The sequence below is a fragment of the Carcharhinus amblyrhynchos genome, chromosome 15 (assembly GCF_965287045.1).
Source record: "Carcharhinus amblyrhynchos chromosome 15, sCarAmb.v2.hapA, whole genome shotgun sequence".
NCBI lineage: Eukaryota > Metazoa > Chordata > Chondrichthyes > Carcharhiniformes > Carcharhinidae > Carcharhinus > Carcharhinus amblyrhynchos.
Window position 1 is genome coordinate 23201347 of NC_137338.1, and position 21513 is coordinate 23222859.

Genomic DNA, 21513 nt, shown 5'->3' on the forward strand with positions numbered 1-21513 from the left:
TGATCTGCTTGTATCTTCAACCTTACATCCCTGCCTACCTCTGATAACCTTTCACCCCCCTGCTCCCTCTGGTAATCAAGTTTCCCCATTTAACATCTTGTGGTGCAGCCTTATTTTCAATAATGCCCTTCAAATTTTGATCTTCATGCAGCGACTTTCCTCCGCAGGTCCGATCACTAAACAGTGAACAACTGTGAGGCTATGTAACCTCTGCGACTATATTGAAAATGTATCGAAATATGATGATATCTAAATGTGGTTTTCAAACATAAGAGCAAATCGTGAGGTGCAAGCTCAGAATCTCACCCTGGCTTATTATTTCAATACCATTTGTGAAAAGAGCATTTAAAAAGTACTCATGTAGGCTAAGCACACATTATTCATTGTCCTTCACCTTAAGGTAAATGGCTGATGGGCTAAATACAAGCAATTTATTATCCTCAGGCCCATAATAAAATTACACTTTAAGTATATAATCATCACATATAATAATACATTTCCCCAAATTATTTTTTATTGCCTAGCATGTCTAATAACATTAGTCATCAGTCATTTTTGGTACACTAACAACTTATTTTAAGTGATTTTAATTTATTTAATGGGCTTTTAACAAGGTTTGTTTCCAGTCTGAATGATCAGCTGCTGAAGTACAAATTGGCTATTATTTTTTTGTAACAATTGATTAAAATTTTGATGCAAACATAACATTTCTTGACAGATTAGCTACGCATTGATCAGGATTTGCATTTAGTTCAGCTTCATGTATCACAAAATTTGTCATGTCTCAAGTGCATCACAATCACCTCTTACTCTCTGCAGAATTAAGAATGTTCAGGTGAGTTGTTGTATGATCCTAATCCAGTCTAAATTCAGCATGTCACAATAAGCATACCATACTCTTTAATTTTATATCAGTGCTTATTAAATTTTCATTGTCCCATTTATTTACGAGTTTAATTATTAGTGTCACAAGTTGGCTTACATTAACAATGCAATGAAGTTACTATGAAAATCCCCTAGTTGCCACACTCTGGCACCTGTTCGGATACACTGAGGGAGAATTTAGCATGGTCAACGCACCTAACCAGCACATCTTTTGGATTTTTGTAGATTGGGCAGCATTCCCCGATGCTTTGTTTTATAATTATGATTGGATAATAATCCTAAAACAATTCCTATCCTTTCTGTTTCGAGTGCCCTGTGTTCTGAGAGCTGGAAGTCATTCAAAAGTCGGTTGCAAGTAAAAGTGCATATTAAAAGGACATATAAGTATAATAAAAGATTTAAAAAACTCCACTCCCTGCCCCCAACAGAGAAGGCTGATATCTACAATACCAGAAGAACAGTAAAGACATGGTAGTCAAGGATGAGATAATGACAATTGCAATTTTCCTCGAGTGCTTCATCTCAACTAGTTTGGAATCAATTTTTTTTTGCATAGCTTTATGGAGAATTAAATAAATCACAGATCTAGAGAATAAACCAACGGAATCAACAAACCAATGCCTTTACTTTCTCAGAAGACTAAGGAAATTTGGCATGCCAGCTACAACTTTCACCAATTTTTACAGATTCCCCACAGAAAGCATTCTTTCTGGTATATCACAGCTTGGTATGGCTCCTGCTCTGCCCAAGATCGCAAGAAACTACAATAGGTCATGAATGTAGCCCAACCCATCACGCAAACCGGCCTCCCATCCATTGACTCTGTCTACAGTTACTGCTGCCTCGGCAAAGCAGCCAGCGTGATTAAGCACCTCACGTGCCCCAGACATTTTCTCTTCCACCTTCTTCTGTCAGAAAAAAGATACAAAAGTCTGAGGCCAAGTACCAAATGACTCACGAACAGCTTCTTCCCTGTTGCCGTCAGACTTTTGAATGGACCTACATTGCATTAAGTTAATTTTTCTCTACAACTCAGCTATGACTGTAACACTACATTCTGCACTCTCTCATTTCCTTCTCTATGAATGGTATGCTTTGTATAGCGCACAAGAAAAAATACTTTTCACTGTATGCTAATACATGTGACAATAGTAAATCAAATCAAATCAGAAATAAAATAGGACTTCAAGACAATTTAAGTAGATGTGAAAACAAACTTCATAGTTGTGAGGGAAAAGCAAAATAAGCTTCAGTTTCATAATGGATGGTGCATTTATTCTCTGTGGTATCACCAAAGTTGGGAAATAAATAGATCATAGAATCCTGACAGTGCAATGTGAGGCCATTTGGTCCATTGAACCTGCACTGAATTTACGTTAGCTTATCTTGTTTTCTCTACTTAGAATCATAGAGTCCCTACGGTGCAGAAGGAGGCTGTTCAGCTCATCAATTCTGCACTAATCACAATCCCACCCCTACCCTATTCCCATAAACTGTCATATTTACCTGCTAATCCCCCTGACACTAGGGATAATTTAGCATGGTTGATCAACCTAACTTGCACATCTTTGGACTGTGGGAGGAAATCAGAACACCTGGAGGAAACCCACACAGACACGGGGAGAATTTGCAGGCTCCACACAGTCAGTGACCCGAGGCTGGAATTGAACCTGGGTCCCTGGCACTGTGATGCTGAACTGTTAGCCACTGTGCCACCATGCCGCTCCACTTACACAGGATCTTCAGCAGAATTTCCACTCGATACCTTTGTTCATCTATCTGGCATATTAACAGCTCCAGACCATGCAATAGAACCTCATCATCTCTCCCTTTGGGTCTCATTAAAAGTGGAAGAGATACAAATCTTTAGTTTAATAACTGTTCTGTTATGCATTGGTGTGTTTGTATGTATGTATGTGAATTGTGTCTCCTTTTTTTGTTTTCCTGAGAGTAAAAAACAATGAAAAGAAATTGAAAAATTAATAAATATTCAAATTTATCTTATCACATCAAACTATTTCAAAGCACAAATTAATTACTTTTGGAGCACGATGACTATTATCCACACAATTAATTGCAACTGGCTAGCAGGTTCAGCCATTTTAAAATGATTGTATTCTAAGGCTATAAAACCAGCAGCTTAACCAATATTCTATTTATAATATTAATAGGGATTGTCTCAACTGTTTAAATTAATCTTTGTAGATTGTAGTTGATGGCCCAATTATACTGGAACTTTTTATGTTTGATGTGTTGGAATAACTGCAGTCTAAATGGGGACTAAAATCAATAATCTGACAATCTGTTTCATTCCGTAAACATTGTAAACTCAATTTTGGACTAAGATTGACGATTTTATAATTAGAACTCTGCAAAATAAAGTCTGAAAAGTTGGTTTTGGACCCATCAGGAATACATTCAAATTAGCAATGTGGGAACTGCCCTTTTTTAACATGTCAAAAAACAAGCACCCCATGAATGGAACACAGGGTACTTATTCCATGTTTCCTGGGCAGGTAGCAGTGTGAACAATGGTGCAGCTCACTTCCACTATCTTTGAATTGTAGGCCGGAATTTTACCGTCCCGTCCACCATGGGAATTGGAGTGAACGAGGGGTGGAACCAAGGGAAGGCCGGTTGACCCCAGGTGGGATTTTACCATTTCGGGATAAACGAGGCTGTAAAATCCTGCCCATCGGATCATACAACACAGAGAGAAAAACCATTCAGCCCATCGTGCAGATACTGCCTCTCTCAAAGTTATCATCAGTCTTTTTCCATTGCCCTGTAACATTTACCTTTCTAAATTTAAGAAGTTTGTGTCTCTTTAAGGTGGGTATGCAGCTGTGCTGCCTACATTCTTAAGGCATTACTGTAATCTGAGTATTGGACTTACGAATGTTAATCGTCGACTTAGCGATAAATATAGGGATAAGATGTTCATTGCTTTGCATACAGATCAGATTTTATTCACATTTTTATTACATGCAATTGAGTAAAAAAATCAAACATAGCCTGTTCCAAAATAGACCATCAATTTCTTCATGTTAAAATTCCAATGCTGGAAAAATATTGACAAATTTCCAGTCAGCACTGTTTTTTTTCTATAATGTGAACCTTTTCGTGTGATGAACTGCATCCAAACTTCTCCAGGTCTGACTGACTGAATAAGTTGCCAGGTCCCCTTTTGGAGTAGGGGAACTTGTGGAAGTGATTTCAAGCTAGTACTTAGCTGGTGCTGTAATTTCTAAAGAGTACGGATGGGAATGGAATGGATTGGATTGCCCTATGGACAACCATCATACACTTGATGGATCAAATGGCCTCCTTTTTTGCTCTATTACTGAGATTTCACCAAGCCTTTGGAAATGGGCTAGGAGGCAGGAGGGCTGGATAGAATGATGACAGAAGGGGCCAGGAAGAAGGCCAGTGGCTTACTGCCATATCACGGGATATTTCAAAAGGCAGGCCTGGTGACAGTTAGTCAGGTTGACGATCTCTTTAAAAGAAAGTCTCCGACCCCCACAGCTGCTGGACAATCAGAAGACCTGATGTGGAGATGCTGGCGTTGGACTGGGGTAAACACAGTAAGAAGTCTGACAACACCAGGTTTAAGTCCAACCGACTTATTTGATAGTAAATTTAGATAAATCGGTTGGACTTAAACCTGGTGTTGTCAGGCTTCTTACAATCAGAAGACCAACAGTTGGTCCTGGCAACTTCCAACCCTTGTTCTGAGGGCGTCCTTGTGCTACTTCTTTGAGCAGGTGCCGTCCCAGAGTGTCTATCAGCCCCAGGCCACAGTTACCTTAAAATGCAATTAAGTTACTTTAATTCCAATTTGATATTATTTTTAAAAAAAACATATTTGATGATGAAGTGTTAGAGATTGAAATTAACTGTAATGCACAAAATGGGGACGGCACAGTGGAACAATGGTTAGCACTGCTGTCTCACAGCTCCAGGGACTTGGGTTTGATACCAGCCTGGGTCACTGTCTGTGTGGAGTTTGCATGTTCTCCTTGTGTCTGTATGGGTTTCCTCCGGGTGCGCCAGTTTCCTCCCACAGTCTGAAAAACGTGCTGCTTAGGTACATTGACCCGAACAAGCACTGGAATATGACGACTTGCAGAATTTCACAGTTACTTCATTGCGGTGTTAATGTAAGCCTTACTTGTGACTAATAAATAAATAAACTTCAATACATTTTTTTGAGTCTGTTGATTATTGAGCTGAACTATTACCCTAGAATTAGCACATAGGATGTTGATATAATTTTATATTTGCTTTCTGGGTGGCACTGCGGTACAGTCGTTAGCACTGCTGTCTTCACAACGCCAGGGACCCGGGTTCGATTCCTGGCTTGGGTCACTGTCTGTATGGAGTTTGCACATTCTCCCTGTGTCTGCGTATGTTTCCCCTGGGTGCTCTGGTTTCCTCCCACAGTCTAAAAGATGTGCGGGTTAGTTGAATGGCCATGCTAAATTTCCCCTAGTGTTGTGGGGTTTAGCAGGGTAAATGTGTAGGGTTGTGGGAATAAAGCCTGGGTGGGATTGTGGTCAGTACAGGATTGATGGGCCAAGTGGCTTCCTTCCGTACAGTAGGGATTCTGTGATTCTTTTTCAGTTGTGTCTGAGAAACTTTTCTAAATGGAACAATTTGAATGATTAAACAGCGCTAAAAGTCACTGACTTTTAGACAAAACATGCAGATCTGTTTGTTGCAACTTCACAGTAAAATAAAGTTTATTTATTAGTCATAAGTAAGGCTTACATTAACACAGCAATGAAGTTACTGTGAAATTCCCCTAGTCACCACAGTCTGGCACCTGTTCGGATCAATGCACCTACCTGCACATCTTTCAGATTGTAGGAGGAAACTGGAGCACCTGGAGGAAACCCACCTGGAGACACAGGGAGAATGTGCAAAGTCCGCACAGACAGTGACCCAAACTGGGAATCGAACCCGAGTCCCTGGCGCTATGAGGCAGCAGTGCTGACCACTGTGCCACTGTGCTGCCCCAAATGGAGGACATTCCATGCCACCCCTACCCCCGATCACCACTGCCTATCTTCAGCAGATTGGCTTCAGCCGGGTAATATTGTTCAAAGGTTCTAAATATTTCATACTGGAAACACAAAGTTAAAGATCAAAGTAAACACATTTGCAAAGCCTCAAACGGTCTTGGTGTTAACGACATTCTATTTTGCCTGTTACTATTTATTTTAAATCCTTTTTTCCAATAGAATGAATTACCAGCAATGAAATGTTCTTTTTTCATTAAAAACCAGAATATCTAAAATTAATTCTCAGGAAACAGACTTGGACCTATATTAAGAACTTCCCTGTGAGCTTAAATCTACAATTTCCTGTCTATCATGTGGCTGTGCTTGGTTCAATAATCTACTCTAATAAAGCAACAATTCTAATGTGAAAGCCTTTGCAAGGTTACCATGTGGAAAAATATCTTTGCCCATTATAATTCCGCCTTTAGGCTGAATATGTTGTATTAAGGAAAAGAATTAGAACAAATAATGATCCCTTTGCCTGAGAAATAGATTCCACAATCTGCTGAAGAATGGCGGTGGTGGAGAGGGGGAGGGGTGGCACGGAATGTCCTCCATTTTGTGCGCACACTATGTATTAACGTTTCTGTAAAATTAGTTGCATCAAGCAATGATTTTTGTCAGATTTTACGCTGCCGGCAAGTAAACATGGAGTCAGAACCATCTCAGTTGCAAACTGCAGCTCTCAAAATATTCAACCAAAATTAGAAGGATGATAGAAACGCAGGACCCCTGGAGCTGAAGTAGACCATTTCCCCACTGGGTCTGCACCAGCATCCAAACTGATCGTGGCTGATCATCTATCTATCCACCATCCCCCCTACTATCTTCATCTCCCTTGATAGCACTATTATCCAGAATTATACTGATGTCTTGAATATGCTCAATAATTGAGCTGCCATAGAGAGTAAATTCTGAAGATTTACCACCCTCTGAGAGAAGAAATTCCTCCTCATTTCAGTCCTAAGTGGCTCATCCTTATGCTGAGACTGTGGCCTCTGGATCTAGGCTCACCAACCAGGATAGACATCCGACCTACATTTACCTGTCACTCTGTGTAAGAATTCTGTAAGCTTCAATGAGGCCATGCTGCTTAAAAGTTCTAGAGCTTACGGCCAGGATTCTACCAAAAAAAACCTAAGTGCCCAACAGGCAGGAAAATGGGAGTATTTTGCCACCTGATTTTTGGTTGTACTTACCAGAATGAAACTCCAACACTCTGAGCAATTCAGAGTCCCTCAGTGTGATTCACTCTGGTAAATCGTGTGTGGGGCGTATTTTAACTCTTATTTCTGAGAGGCCAGCAGCACAGTGCTGAGTGGGCCACTGAGCATGCACCGATCTGTCAGAGCAGAGATCGATATATTCGTACCGTCGTCCTCATCGTCAGCCTCCCGATCGCTGGTCAGCCATGAAACTCCCTCTGATCGCTGGCCTATGGCACCTCCACTGAGTCAGCTCTGATGTACGTCCCACATGCCCCTCCAACACCTGGCCAGCTCTGATCTTCCCCACCTCACCCTCAGCCAACATCAATCTCCAGCACCCGCCCCCCCCCCCCCCGCCCCCCACAATCCATCCCTGGCCAGCCCTGACGGGCAGTGCCAAGATGCCCAGTGGGCAGTGCAAGTTTGCCTCTTCGTCAGTGCCCAAGGGGCACCTCCCCTTTACCCATGATCTCTCTGTGGGATCTCAATGGCCTCCGTTCCCTCCAGCGGGTGCAGGATGCCCGTTCCCTTAGTGGGGAGCAGACATAAACACCGTTTGATGGAACCACTCCCAAGGTGAGTGAGTGTGTGGTGGGGGTGATGCTAGCGGGCCAGGGAGTACCATCCTGGGCCTGTTAATCATACTGAATTTCTAATTTCAATATGATAATCAGCTCCATTCTGATTCTTTCACAGAGCTGATGATGCTAATAAAAAGGGCTTGGGAGGCTGGCACACCTCATTAAAGGCTGGTGTCTCCCTGGCCCACCTATAGGTTCTCAAGCATATGCATTTGGAGTTCTGAGTCCTATACGTACAGGTCATTGGGTATTGATTGGAGTGAATGCATTGATTAGATTCATAGATTCAAAAAGGATGTTCCCAATGGTGGGGGAATCTAGAACTAGTGGTCATCGTTTAAGAATAAGGGGTAAACCTTTTATAACTGAGCTGAGGAGAAATTTCTTCACCAAGAGAGTGGTGAATGTATGGAATTCAGTACAACAGAATGTAGTTGAAGCCCAAACTTTGTCTGATTTTAAGAAGAAATTAGATGTAACCCTTGGGGCTAAAGAGATCAAGGGATATGGGAGGAAGGGGAGAATCAGGATATTAAATTTGATGATCAGCCATGATCAAGGTGAATGGCGGAAGGGCCAAGTGGCCTACTCCTGCTTCTGGATTCAATGTTCCCATTGCCTGAATCTTATGGCACACATTCATAAAGTTCTTCATTTAACCTGTGGAACATCTCAAAACATTGTGAACCTCAACATGTAAAGCAGCAACAATATAAAGCATCACTGCAAAGTTTAGTCTTTGCAAAAATGTATCCAAAATTGTATGAAAAATATATGAAAATTGTTAACTGCAAAAATAATTGGTTCACCAATAAATCTAATGACAGGAACCTTCCTTTTAGTATTAAGGAAGATCAGGTTGAGCCTATCTCATCTTAAAATCTCATCTTAGCTGGATGGGGTGTGCACTAGGGCAGACCGTTGCTATGAAACACATGGAAATATTTTCATTTCAATTATTTAAATTGCATTTTATCCTCTCCTTGTTTTTGAATAGCTGGGGTCAAGATGTTAAGGGGACTTTGAAAAAAACAGGATTTGGGCTTAAGTGGGTGGTGGGAGGCTATTGATCTTTCACAGGGATGAGTGTGGTGGTGTGGGATTTTGTAATGATGAATATGTGGACCATGGCATTCAGGATGAAATACAACTTGTAAAGGTAAAGGTGGGAAACTGGTTGGAAATTTTAAAAATGAGTCTAAGGATGTCATAGAGTCGTGGAGGTTTACAGCATGGAAACAGGCCCTTCAGCCCAACTTGTCCATGCCACCCTTTTTTTTTAAACCCCAAAGGTAATCCCAATTGCCTGCATTTCGCCCATATCTCTCTATACCCACATACCCATGTAACTATCTAAATGCTTTTTAAAAGACAAAATTGTACCCACCTCTACTACTACCTCTGGCAGCTTGTTCCAGACACTCACCACCCTCTGTGTAAAAAAATTGCCCCTCTGGACACTTTTGTATCTCTCCCTTCTCATGTTAAACCTATGCCTTCTGGTTTTAGATTCCCCTACCTTTGGGAAAAGATATTGATCATGTGGTGGATCTGTGCCCCTCATTATTTTATAGACCTCTATCAGATGACCCCACAGCCTCCTACACTCCAGAGAAAAAAAGTCCCAGTCTATCCAGCCACTTTATAACTCAATCCATCAAGTCATAAATCTTTTCTGCACTCTTTCTAGTTTAATAATATCCTTTCTATAATAGGGTGACCAGAAATACAAATAGTATTCCAAGTGTAGCCTTTCCAATGCCTTGTACAACTTCAACAAGACGTCTCAGCTCTTGTAGCCAATGTTCTGACTGATGAAACCAAGCATGCCAAATGCCTTCTTCACCACTCTGCCCACCTGTGCTTCCACCTTCAAGGAGCTATGAAAGTGTACCCCTAGATCTCTTTGTTCTCCCCAATGCCGTCCCATTAACTGACTGTCAAGAACTTGAGGAAGGGGTGAAAACCAGGTTTCTAAAGGAAGGGTATTGCGTGAGGAGAGGGATCATAACTAAGTGTACTGCATATTTTACCAAAAGGTTACAATTTCATTTAATCTTTAATGCATTATTTAATAACATCAACAGCAGCAAAAAGTTATGAAAACACACTTAATTTTCTCTTGAGGAAACTGAAGCTAGTGTTTTTTATCCAATGTCAAAGAAACCTTCCTTGTGAGTTCATTACACCTATCTACAATAAAAATTGATACATTGAAGACAGCGAGGGATTGAGTAGGAAAAGTTTGCACTTACATAGCACCTTTCACCTGGGTGGCATGGTGGTGCAGTGGTTAGCATTGCTGCCTCACAGAGCCAGGGACCTGTGTTCCATTCTGGCCTTAATTCACTGTCTTCGTGGAGTTTGCACATTCTCCCCATGTCTGTGTGTTTCCTTGGGGTGCTCCGGTGTCCTTCCACAGTCCAAGTATATGCAGGTTAAGTTGATTGGCCTTGCTAAGTGGCTCCTTAGTGTTAGGGGAACGAGCTAGGATTAATACATGAGGTTACGGGGATACAGCCTGGGTGGGATTATTGTTGGTACAAGCTCAATGGGCTGAATGGCCTCCTTCTGCACTGTAGGGATTCTATGAAATGAAATATCTATGAAATCCCAGGATGCCCCAAATCACTTTCACTGTCAATTAAGTACTTTTGAAGTGGTCATTTCTTCAATGTACAAGCCACCTAGAACTGATCTACCTTAGCAAATTTATCATTGGCAATTATTAGCACGTGTGGGAAGAATATAGTTTTAAGAAGTCAGAGTAATTTAAGACGGTCCTGCACTGTGTTACATTGGAATGGAAGTCAAAAATGACTTCTAGTCATATTGTCTGATTGCCATTAATTGCCACATCCTGCCTTGGCTGAAGCTCTTTGGCAATGGAACACTTTGGATTAAGCGTTGACACAATCACTGAGTGAAAACAGGACACGGTGCAAATACTTGCAGACCAAAAGATGCATAAAATCGGTAATATTCAGGCAGCTTCGTATCAACAATCTGTTTGAGAAGGTCTTGTCAGATTCCTGTTTGTTGATATGCACATTTTTTAACCTTGAACTGTTAACCTTCTTTTTCTCTCAACTGCGTGTAAATTGTCCGGATCGGAAGCAAAGCCGAATATTTACAATTGGATGGTTTGTGATATGCAATTACTAATGTTGTCACGCTGACAGCTCATTTTCCATTTATAGCATATCTGACATTTTTAAAATAAGATTTACGCTGATTAGTAAGCCATGCAAACTTGGGAGAGATATGAAAATCCTGGTCTGGTCAAGGTACTTCAGCAACATTCAATTTTCTTTATCCAATTAGTAGGCCTACAACAACAACTTGCATTTACCCATAACGCCTTTATCACAGGGAAACATGCCAAGGTGCTTTGCAGAAGCTTCATCAGGAAAGAATTGACAGGAGCCGAAAGGATATTACAATAGATGACTGAACGCTCAAAACAGTTGATTTTAAGGATTCCCTTAAAGAAGAGAAAGGTGAAAGAAAGATTTTACCTCACACATCACAAAGTGCTTTTCAGGCGTTGAAGTGCAGTTATTGTTGTAATCATGGAATATGCAGCCAATTTTGGGTCCAGGAAATTCCCATAAATAGCGATGTGACAATGTTTCTGTACTCTTCACTGAGAAATAAATATTGATTTGATTTGGTTCATTATTGTCACATGTATTAACATTCAGTGAAAAGTATTGTTTCTTGCCTGCTATACAGACAAAGCATACCGTTCACAGGGAAGGAAACGAGAGAGTGCAGAATGCAGTGTAACAGCCATAGCTAGGGTGTAGAGAAAGATCAACTTAATGCAGGGTAGGCCCATTTAAAAGTCTGACGGCAGCAGGGAAGAAACTGTTCTTGAGTTGGTTGGTACGTGACCTCAGACTTTAGTGTCTCTTTCCTGACGGAAGAAGGTGGAAGAGAGAATGTTCAGGGGACTTTGGGTCCTTAATTATGCTGGCTGCTTTGCCGAGGCAGCAGGAATTGTAGACAGAGTCAATAGATAGGAGGCTGGTTTGTGTGATGGATTGGGCTATATTTATTGGTCAGGACACTGGGGATAATTCCACAGAATAATTCCACAGAATCCTTTTCATTGACACAAGCAAGTAGTTGAAGAGTCTCAGCTACATGCAACATAAGACAAAGGAACAATCTGACAGTGCCAACCTGTGCCAAAGACTAGTGCTAGGGGGCTTTGCCAGCCCACCGTCTGGCCACGTCACTCTTCCTTGGGGTCTATCCTTACCTTTATGCCCCTGTGAAGGCCCCCATTATAGGTTCACATGTAGGTGAACTTATTGTAAATGGCGCAGGCATGTCATCGATTGAAAGGGCAAGTCCCACAGAGACTGCTCATGAGTGACATACTAATGTATTAAACTGAGCTGCCTGAGGTCCTGTCGCATGTTCGTGCCACTCCGCTGGTGAGGTGGCTAGAAGTTCAGAACTCGGAAACTCACCGATGCAAATCTCACGCTCTCCGTGGAATTTTACTGGTTCACTCTGCTTACCGATGAGTCGGTAAAATCATGGTAGGAGCCGGGAAATAAGGATCGCGGCTGATTTCTCAGCTCTCGCGACCTTACAGGAGCCGGATTTCCGGCAAGGTCAGCCTTCACCCATTTTTGGTGAGATACTGAATAAATTATTTAAATATATTTTAATGATGATTTCCATGGCATTGGCCAGACTGGTGCTCAACTGTCCGGGCTCAGTTGCCTTTATAGCTTTGCTGGGAGAGGTTCTCTCCGGTGATTAAAAAGTTGCTCCCCATGAACATGGAACAGTTGTGTTGGTCTCGCTGCTGGAACTGGAGGCCATTGATGCTCCCCAGCGAGACTGTGGAGAAGGGGGATATAACTTGGGTAATACCATCCTGGCAATGCCAGCCTGGCACCTTGGCACTGCAAGCCTGGCACCTCGACAATGCCCATCGAGCACTTTGGCAGTGTCAATGTGGCTGGGACCTATGAGGTGGGACCTGACGGAAGGGGCTTCTGTGGGCAGGGTCTGGAGGGGTTGGAGCCAATTGGGGAAGGGGGTTCCTGCTGCCACTCTGCCTGCGATCAGTGGGAAAGGGAGGGGGGGGCAACTGCCACTCTGCCTGCGATTGGTGGGATGAAGGGGGGAAAGCCCACTGTCATTCTGCATCCAATTGGTTGGGCGGAGGGAGCGTGGTTGGTCTGGGCGCTGGGGGGGTTGGCGGTATGGGGCTTGCCATCAGCTGTAATTCCCCGCAATTGTCGGGGGGGTGGGTTGTGTTCGTGCTAGCTGCAACAGCAGGGGCCGGATAGCTCGCTCTCTCTCTCTCTGTCAGGCTTCTATTATTGCAATGCACATGTGCAACATCAGAGGTTTGCATATGTGCAATAGCTTCTTCTGTTGCTGGCTGGTGATTTAAGCCCCGTTCACTGTCTGTAGCAGTGGGAAATGGTCCAGACCCTTTTTTCATGCACTATGTGCACAGGATTGGGTGTGAAAACTCATCCAAAAAATGGATTTGCAACTCTCCTATTTTCATGCTAGCTGGACACATAGAACAATTCTCGTAAAATTCCGCCCTCTGAGTCTCTCCGGATTTTGAGCATGCCCTGCTGGCGAGCACCAGCTCAAAATCACACTCATAAGACGCACAACAAATCAACAAATCCTGTATGCAGTACACCAGCTGTGGGGTAATAGTGTTCTGGACATTACTTCATGCTCTTAATTCTGAGCCATAGCCAATAAAGGAAAATATCCCATATGTCTTCTTAACCATTTGTGGATATACACTCTAAGGTCCTTATATTCCTTCAATATCCTACCATTTATTGTGCATTCCCTTGTGTTGTTTGCCCTCTGAAATGTAATATCTCACACTTCTGCAAATTGCCTCTTTCCTCCCCACCTGACCAGTCAATTGATATTATTGGGCTAGCTACAAACTAAAAAAAGCTGTCCTAAATGCATTTTATGAGTTCTATGCCTTTGACTCTGATTTGTCCCAGATAATATTAACATAATCAAAATCATCTACTATTACAGCCCTTTTGCATTACTCAGAAATTTGCTGACATGTTTGCTTTTCTATTTCTATCTGACTCTCTGGGTTTCTACAGTATACGCTCAATACGGTGATTATTCCCTAGTTCAACTATTACGCCTCATTTCGTGCTCTTTCAACGATATCATCACTTCTCACAATGTGATTGCTCTTTTAACAAACAACATGACCCCCTCTTCTTTCACACTCCTCTCTATTCTGTATGACCATCCTGCAATCAGTATTGCTAAATTGCCATTCCTGTCCTTTAGCAGCCGTATTCCAGTAATAGGTAAAATTTATCGTTTCCAAGTATCTATCTGTGTCCTCAGTTCATCTGTTTTATTCAATAAACTCCTTACATTGTAATATATAGCAGTAACCATTGAATAAGTCATTTGGTTCTATTTTCTTGCCTTTCTTTCCACAACATTCTGAACTTAGTTCCTAGCTTTCTTACTTCCATTTCCAACTTTGTTTCTTTCCCTTTTTGTCTCAGTTTGCATCCCCCACGAAACTAGTTTAAATCTCTCCGCCCCTCACCATTGTCCCAACAACCCTAAAAATCATTCCTCACTGTCATAATATTAGTTCCAGCTCTGTTAAGGTGCCCCCCCCAACCCCCCCACCCCACTGCGTAGGCATGAACTTATCCCACCAGCCCCTAATCAGCCTCAATGCCCCAGGAACTTAAGTCCTCTTCCAACCCAATTGTCCAGAGTTTCCTAAATGCCAATTACCAACTCCATGGTGGGGGTGCACAGTCAGTGAGGGACAGGTTTGGGCTCTCCTGCACAGCAATCGCCCATTGATACTACTTGTTCAACTGCCTCACAGCGCCAGAGATCCGGGTTCGATTCCCGGTTTAGGTCACTGTGCAGAGTCTGCATGTTCTCTCCATGTCAGCCTTGCGTTTTCTCCGGGTGCCCTGGTTTCCTTCCACAATCCGAAAGATGTGCTGGTTGGGTGCATTGGCCATGCTAAATTCTCCCTCAGTGTACCCGAACAGGTGCTGAAATGTGGCGACTGGGGGATTTTCATAGTATAGAAAGAATGTGAACATCTTCAGCTAGGCCAACATGTATTGCCCATCCCTCATTGCCCTTGAGAAGGTGGTGGTAAACTGCCCCATTGAACCACTGCAGCTGATGTATGTACACCCACAGTGCTGTTCAGGGAATTTATTCCTTTCAGGATTTGTAGCAATTTGATATAGCTGGGTAGCTCAGCTTTTTCAGAGCTTTCAACCACATTATAAGGGGTCGATTTAGCTCAGTAGGCTGGACAGCTGGTTTGTGATGCAGAACCATACCAACAGCGTGGGTTCAATTCCTGTACCAGCTAAGATTATTCATGAAAGCCCCATCTTCTCAACCTTGTCCCTCACCTGAGGCGTAGTGACCTTCAGGTTAAATCACCACCAGTCATAGCCTATAGTCATCTAGAACTATGGCGACTTTACCTTTCCCATGGATCTGGAGTCATGTATAGTGTTTTTATGAAAATCGACAATGATTTTTTTGTCCATTATTACTTATACTAATTTTTAATTCCAGATTTTTATAAATTAAATTAAATTTTTACTGGCTGCTATGGTGGGATTTGAACTCATGTCCCCAGAACATAAGCCTGAGGTCCCTGGTTTACTGCCATTACCACTATGCCACTGCCTCCACACTGTCTTGAAGCCATTGTCTTGATGGGTTTTGCAGATATGCCACCTTCAGTCCACTGGAATGTGGAATATATAGTAATTTAAATTGATGTAGCCACCTTTGTGTGAGTTTAAGTCCTTTCTGTTTCCATGTTTGAATACATTTGTTTTCTAAAGGTTCATTAAAAGTTCGCTGTCTGTGGGAAAAACCCCCTTGCTGGGAGCCAGTCGATTAAAATATGATTCTACATCATGTCAGGAAACAACAGCTCAGGCAGAATCCTTGAAGTCAATTCTTGGTCACAGAATCATAGAATCCCTACAATACAGAAGGAGGCCATTTGGCCCATCGAACTTGCACCGGCAACAATCCCACCCGGCCGCTATCCCCACGACCCTGCATATTTACCCTACTAATCCTCCTGACATTAGGGGGCAATTTAGCATGGCCAATCAACTAACTCACACATCTTTGTTCAGTGGAAGGAAACCAGAGCATCCAGAGGAAACCCACTCAGACACAGGGAGAACATGCAAACTCCACGCAGACCCAATGCCAGAATTGAATCCTTTATCCCTGGCACTGTGGGGCAGCAGTGCTAACTACTGTATCATCGTGATGCCATCACTGTACCATTGTGCTGTCTTTAGAACGTACAACAGCACTTCCAAAGTCTTCAGCAACTTATCCTAGATGAAGAGAGTACACATCATGGACCTTACAATTTGCCTACTCTACATATTCAGGCACACATTCCTACTTCATAACTATGTGTCCTGCAAAACCCATTTTGAAACCAAAAAATCATCTGTAGCAGTGAAATTACAGATGTCACAGTCAAATTTTGCAACTCCAGCATTGATTTAAATGTTACATATTTTTATGAATAAGTATGACAATACCTGATGCCTTATTAAAATATAGATCAGTAAAATATTGCTGGTTAACTATTCATGCTGTTACTCAATTTTCTAGTCCACCTGAGGATCAGCATTAAAACAAGTATGTTTTCCAAATAGCAATTAAAGAATTATTCCAAATGTTTTATTGTTGGCTTGACATACTTCACTGTTCGCTAGTTAGTGTTTCAATAGGATCTTTTACATTTCCTACCCAGCTAGGTTTAATCAGCTCTTTGTGAAGTGCAAGCACTTCATTAAACATTAGTCTTTGGGCTTCAATCTGGGTTTGATTTTTACGATGCATGTTGGCTTACCAAAGCCAATCATGTAATCATTTATTTTATAGCCTGTGTCAATTTAGGGTTAATAGCATCTTCAATATCTCCCTATAATGAAGACCAAACGTATGATTCAATACATGGAGGCAAAAGCAAGTCATAAAACCAGTGGTGAGAGAACATGGTGACGAGACTGATTTGAAATGCCTTTGGTAATGAAGTTGGATGAAAATAAGAACATCGGGTCGCTCCCTGTAAGAAACATATCTTTTCATTATCTGTTCAACAAGTTAAATGGAACATTTTTACCGCCGTTCATTTTTGGTACCAGTTTCAAGTGCCTAATGTCAATATGTGATCCGAGTCTGTGATAGTTTAATGAAATATCTGCTGAGTATAGGTCAAAAAGATCCCAGGTTTGATCCCTGGTCAAATCTGAGATTACTTGTTTTGTTTTATAATTACTGAAGCATTGAGCATGTAATAGTCAATTTATTATTCTGTGGCTAAAGTGCATCTTTGTTTAACCTGAACTGCCTTTAAGACCACAAAGATTAATTGCTGTAGCTGTTGAAAGCCTGAGATTAAATAAGAGTAATTGATGGTGACGAGGGAAGCATGCAGATTGGTTAATCCATATAAACTCTTGAGTGCAAATCCAAACAAGCTCCACACAATGATAACCTTACTTTAGTATTTTATGTACTTCGGCACTTTTAAGTCTTAATGTAAGAAACTTGACATTTTTATTTTTATTCTGCAGGATCTCCTGGGAAGCTGCAAATGTTAAATCAGAGAACATTGGCCCTATCTTACCTGCCTCTGCTGACGTTGTGCTTCTAACTCTTTCTCTACTCTTCTGCTTATACTTCAATCCATTTTTTCCTGTTTTTGTTTTGATTTATTGACTCATGGGATGTGTCACTAACAAGGCCAGCATTTACTGTCACAGGGTCATAGGGGTTTACAGTATGGAAACAGGCCTTTGGCCCAACTTGTCCAGGACTCCCAGTTAGCTAGTCCCAATTGCCCACTTTTGGCCCATACCCCTCTGTACCCATCTTACCCTTGTAACTGTCTAAATGCTTTCTAAAAGGCAAAATTGAAACCACCTCTATTACTGCCTCCAGCAGCTCGCTCCAGACTCCCATCACCCTATGTGTGAAAAATTACCTCTCTGGACTCTTTTGTATCTCTCCCCTCTCAGCGTAAACCAATGCCCTCTAGTTTTAAATTCCCCTACCTTTGGGAAAAGACGTTGACTATCTAGCTGATCTATTCCCCTCATTATTTTACAGACTTCTGTAAGATCACCCCTAAGCCTTCTACACTCCAAAGGAAAAAGACCCACTCTATCCAGCCTCTCCTTATAAATCAAACCATCAAGTCCTGGTAGCTCCCTAGTAAATCTTTTCTGCACTTTTTCTAGTTTAATAATATCCTTTCTATAATAGGTGACCAGAACTATATACAGTATTCCAATGTATTCTAATTATCAATACCTAGTACAACTTTAACAAGATGCCCCAACTCCTGTATTCAATGTTCTGACCAATGAAAGGAAGCATGCAAATGCCTTCTTCACCAACCTGTCCATCCCTAGTTGTCCTTGAGAAGGAGATGGGGAGACACCATCTTGATCTGCTGCTGTCCAAGTGCTAGAGCTCACCCATGCTGCTGATAGGGAGGGAGTTCCAGGGTTTTTGACCCAGTAACAGTGAAGGAATGTCAACACATTTCCAAGTCAGGATGGTGTCCCCATGCAGTTGGTGCCTTTGTTCTTCTGAGTAGTGGAGATTGCAGGTTTAGGATGTGCTGCTGAAGAAGCCTTGATGAGATGGTTGATGTAGATGGTAACTGACAAAACATCATAACTGCCATGGGACAAGCATGACAGTATGTGTCCTTGATCACATGAAGGAGAAAGCGCTTGACATTAACAGCCATAACTGAGGCCTTGACTAGTCTTGGCCCTGAAATCATTCAAGATAAAGCTATCGTCATACTTCAGCCCTCTTCTCACACACTTCCCGCCTAAATTCACTGTTTTTTCCTAATTTACAAGCATTTTTTATATTTTATCATGGAATGCGGGCATCGCTGGCTGGGCCAGCATTTATTGCCTATCCCTGAGGACATTTATGATCAGCCACATTGCTGTGAATCTGGAGTCACATGTAGGCCAGACCAGGCAAGGATGGCAGATTTCCTTCCCTAAAGGACATTAGCAAACCAGATGGGTTTTTAACAACAATCGACAATGGTTTCATGGTCATCATCTGACTTGTAATTCCAGATTTTTATTGAGTTCAAATTGTGCTATCTGCCATGGCAGAATTTGAACCCAGAGCATTACACTGGATCTCTGGATTACTAGTTCAGTGACAATACCACCACGCCACTGCCTTACCTCTTGATTTCCCCCTCTTGCCTCAATTAACATTCTCCTTGTGCTCGCTTTCCTTTCAGATACACAAGAACTGCAATCTGGTCAGGCTGTGGTGAAAGTGAAAGAAATGGAAGAGTGGGAAAACAGCAATGATGAAGAAACACCATCAGTCACTCTTTCTCACACTGGCAACAATGCAGGGACTGGCAATGCACATACGTTAGAGAATAGTACAGGGCTGGAGTCTTCACATGATGAGACATCGGGCAAGAGTTGGTTACAACCAAAGCAGTGGACAAGGATCACGCGGGCGCTAGCTTATTGAAGGACAAGGTCACAGATAGGTTCTACTGCAGAGGACTTAAATAAGGACTTGGATGTGATCATCTATAGAAGAAGGTCGAATTACACTGTATGCATGTGCAATGTTTAGTGCATTGACAGTCTTCCAGTGAGCTGAAGGTCGTGTCAAGGAGCAAGGAAGAGTTTAGCATCAACTAGACACTGGATTTTGCCTGGAGATATGAGCCCAATCTTAAGTGGTGGGCAACTTTGTGAGAAAACTTACAGATCCATCTAAGATGCAGCTCCTGATGATTGAAGTCTCAGCTCCCATCGCAGCATAATCAGATCCACATAAAATCTCAATGTTGCAGAAGAGGCTCACACTGAGGACATGCAAACTCCACCGGCTGCTACATAGGCTCAGATTGCCATCATCATAGCTGCAGGTATCAGCTTACAACGGACTTGCAGTATCTCCCAGGAGTTGAGCAATCTAGAGCAGCAGAGGTGCCATCCCATGGGAGTGGCAATGGTTCCATGGGGCCCACTGTTCCATCTCAGGATGGTAGCATTTGTCCTCCTGCCACTGCCAGCACTCTACCAACGCTTTTCTCTGGGCCATTCCAGAGTTCTGCTGCTCATACTGAGATGGTGTAAGCCAAGGCCAGGGCTTCTAGAACCAGAGCATGTCTAAATCATCCTGCAAGGCCTTCCCAATCCCCCACTGCCCCTCGGTGAAAATAAGCAACCTCTAGTGTGGCACTACATGGGTGCTCTGGGACACATGGAGGATGGGCGTTAAGGGAACGCACAAGAATAATCAGTTTTTAATGGGATATGGCTTGATTTCTAAATTTGGTTTGGAGCATTTACTCACACAATACTTTTTATTTCAGCACTGTGGTGAAGAAGAAACTGAGATAGCCAATAACAGACGGAAGGTAAAGTGCGGATCAGTTGGTGAATAGAGAATTGAGGTTACTTTCAGTCGTACGCCTGATAATCCAACATGGACTGCCTGTCTGGAAAGAGGAGGTGTTGGATTCCTCCTCCTCCTCCGTGACTCACTGATAAATGATGGTAATGCAGTATCCTTATGATAGTGAGATTGTGTTACATGCAGTGGACAATGATGAATTGTGTTATGCATTCAGCCGAGTATTGCAGGCCTCCTCCAGAACAGTCGAGGCAATGGAAGCACTGTTTCATGAGGTGACATGATTTTTATCAAACACATGCTGCCACGTGTGTACGGGTTGCATATTTAAATCATGAGTGATGTCGTCATTGAATAGCTGGAGGTACCGTCAAAGACAAGGATGGCGTCCATACTGGAGGCCAAGATTATGGGTGGAAATTGGCATCATGTCTTTAGGTGATGTTACCAAGAGTTTCCCGTAGAAAAGGAAGAGGAGAGGGCCGGGGATAAATCCTTTCGGGGACTCAGGATGTAATGGCTTGGTGATAGGAAGAAAAATCTTTGCAGGATACACTCTGTCCATGACAGGTAAGTGTGAAATCAAGTCATATCAGTACCACTGTGATAGGAAGTGGCGAAGATGCAGTGGAGGAGGATGGTTAAGTTAACTTTGTTAGATAAGTTGGTTAGCGCCACAAGTGGGTTTACATTAACACTGCAATGAAGTTATGGTGAAAATCCTGTAGTTGCCACACTCTGGCGTCTGTTCAGGTACACCCATTGAGAGAGAATTTAGCATGGCCGATGAACCTAACCAGCACATCTTTTGGACTGTGGGAGGAAACCGGAGCACCCGGAGGAAACCCATGCAGACATGGGGAGAACGTGCAGACTCTGCACAAATAGTGACTCAAACTGGCAATCGAACCTGGGTCCCTGGTGGTGTGAGACAGCAATACTAATCACTGTGCCAGTGACAAAATGTTCTCAGTGAACTTGTTTCATTATTATTTGTACAGTGAACTGTAAAACTCGTTGACGTTGATAAAAAGAATACTTCCTGACAGCATTGCTTACAACTCAAATCCACATAATTTTGCAGTGACTGTACAAGGGAGAATTTTATTTTAACTCAAAATCTCATGGTTTGTAAAGACAGCTTAAAAGAGTCACCATACCTGCCAAAGCGTGTTCAACCTCCCTAAAGACTGTGGAATGGTTCAGCAGGATCAGGAGATTTTAATACACAATGCTCGCAGTTGCAAACTGTTTCCAAAATTAAGTTTATGAGGAAGGCTT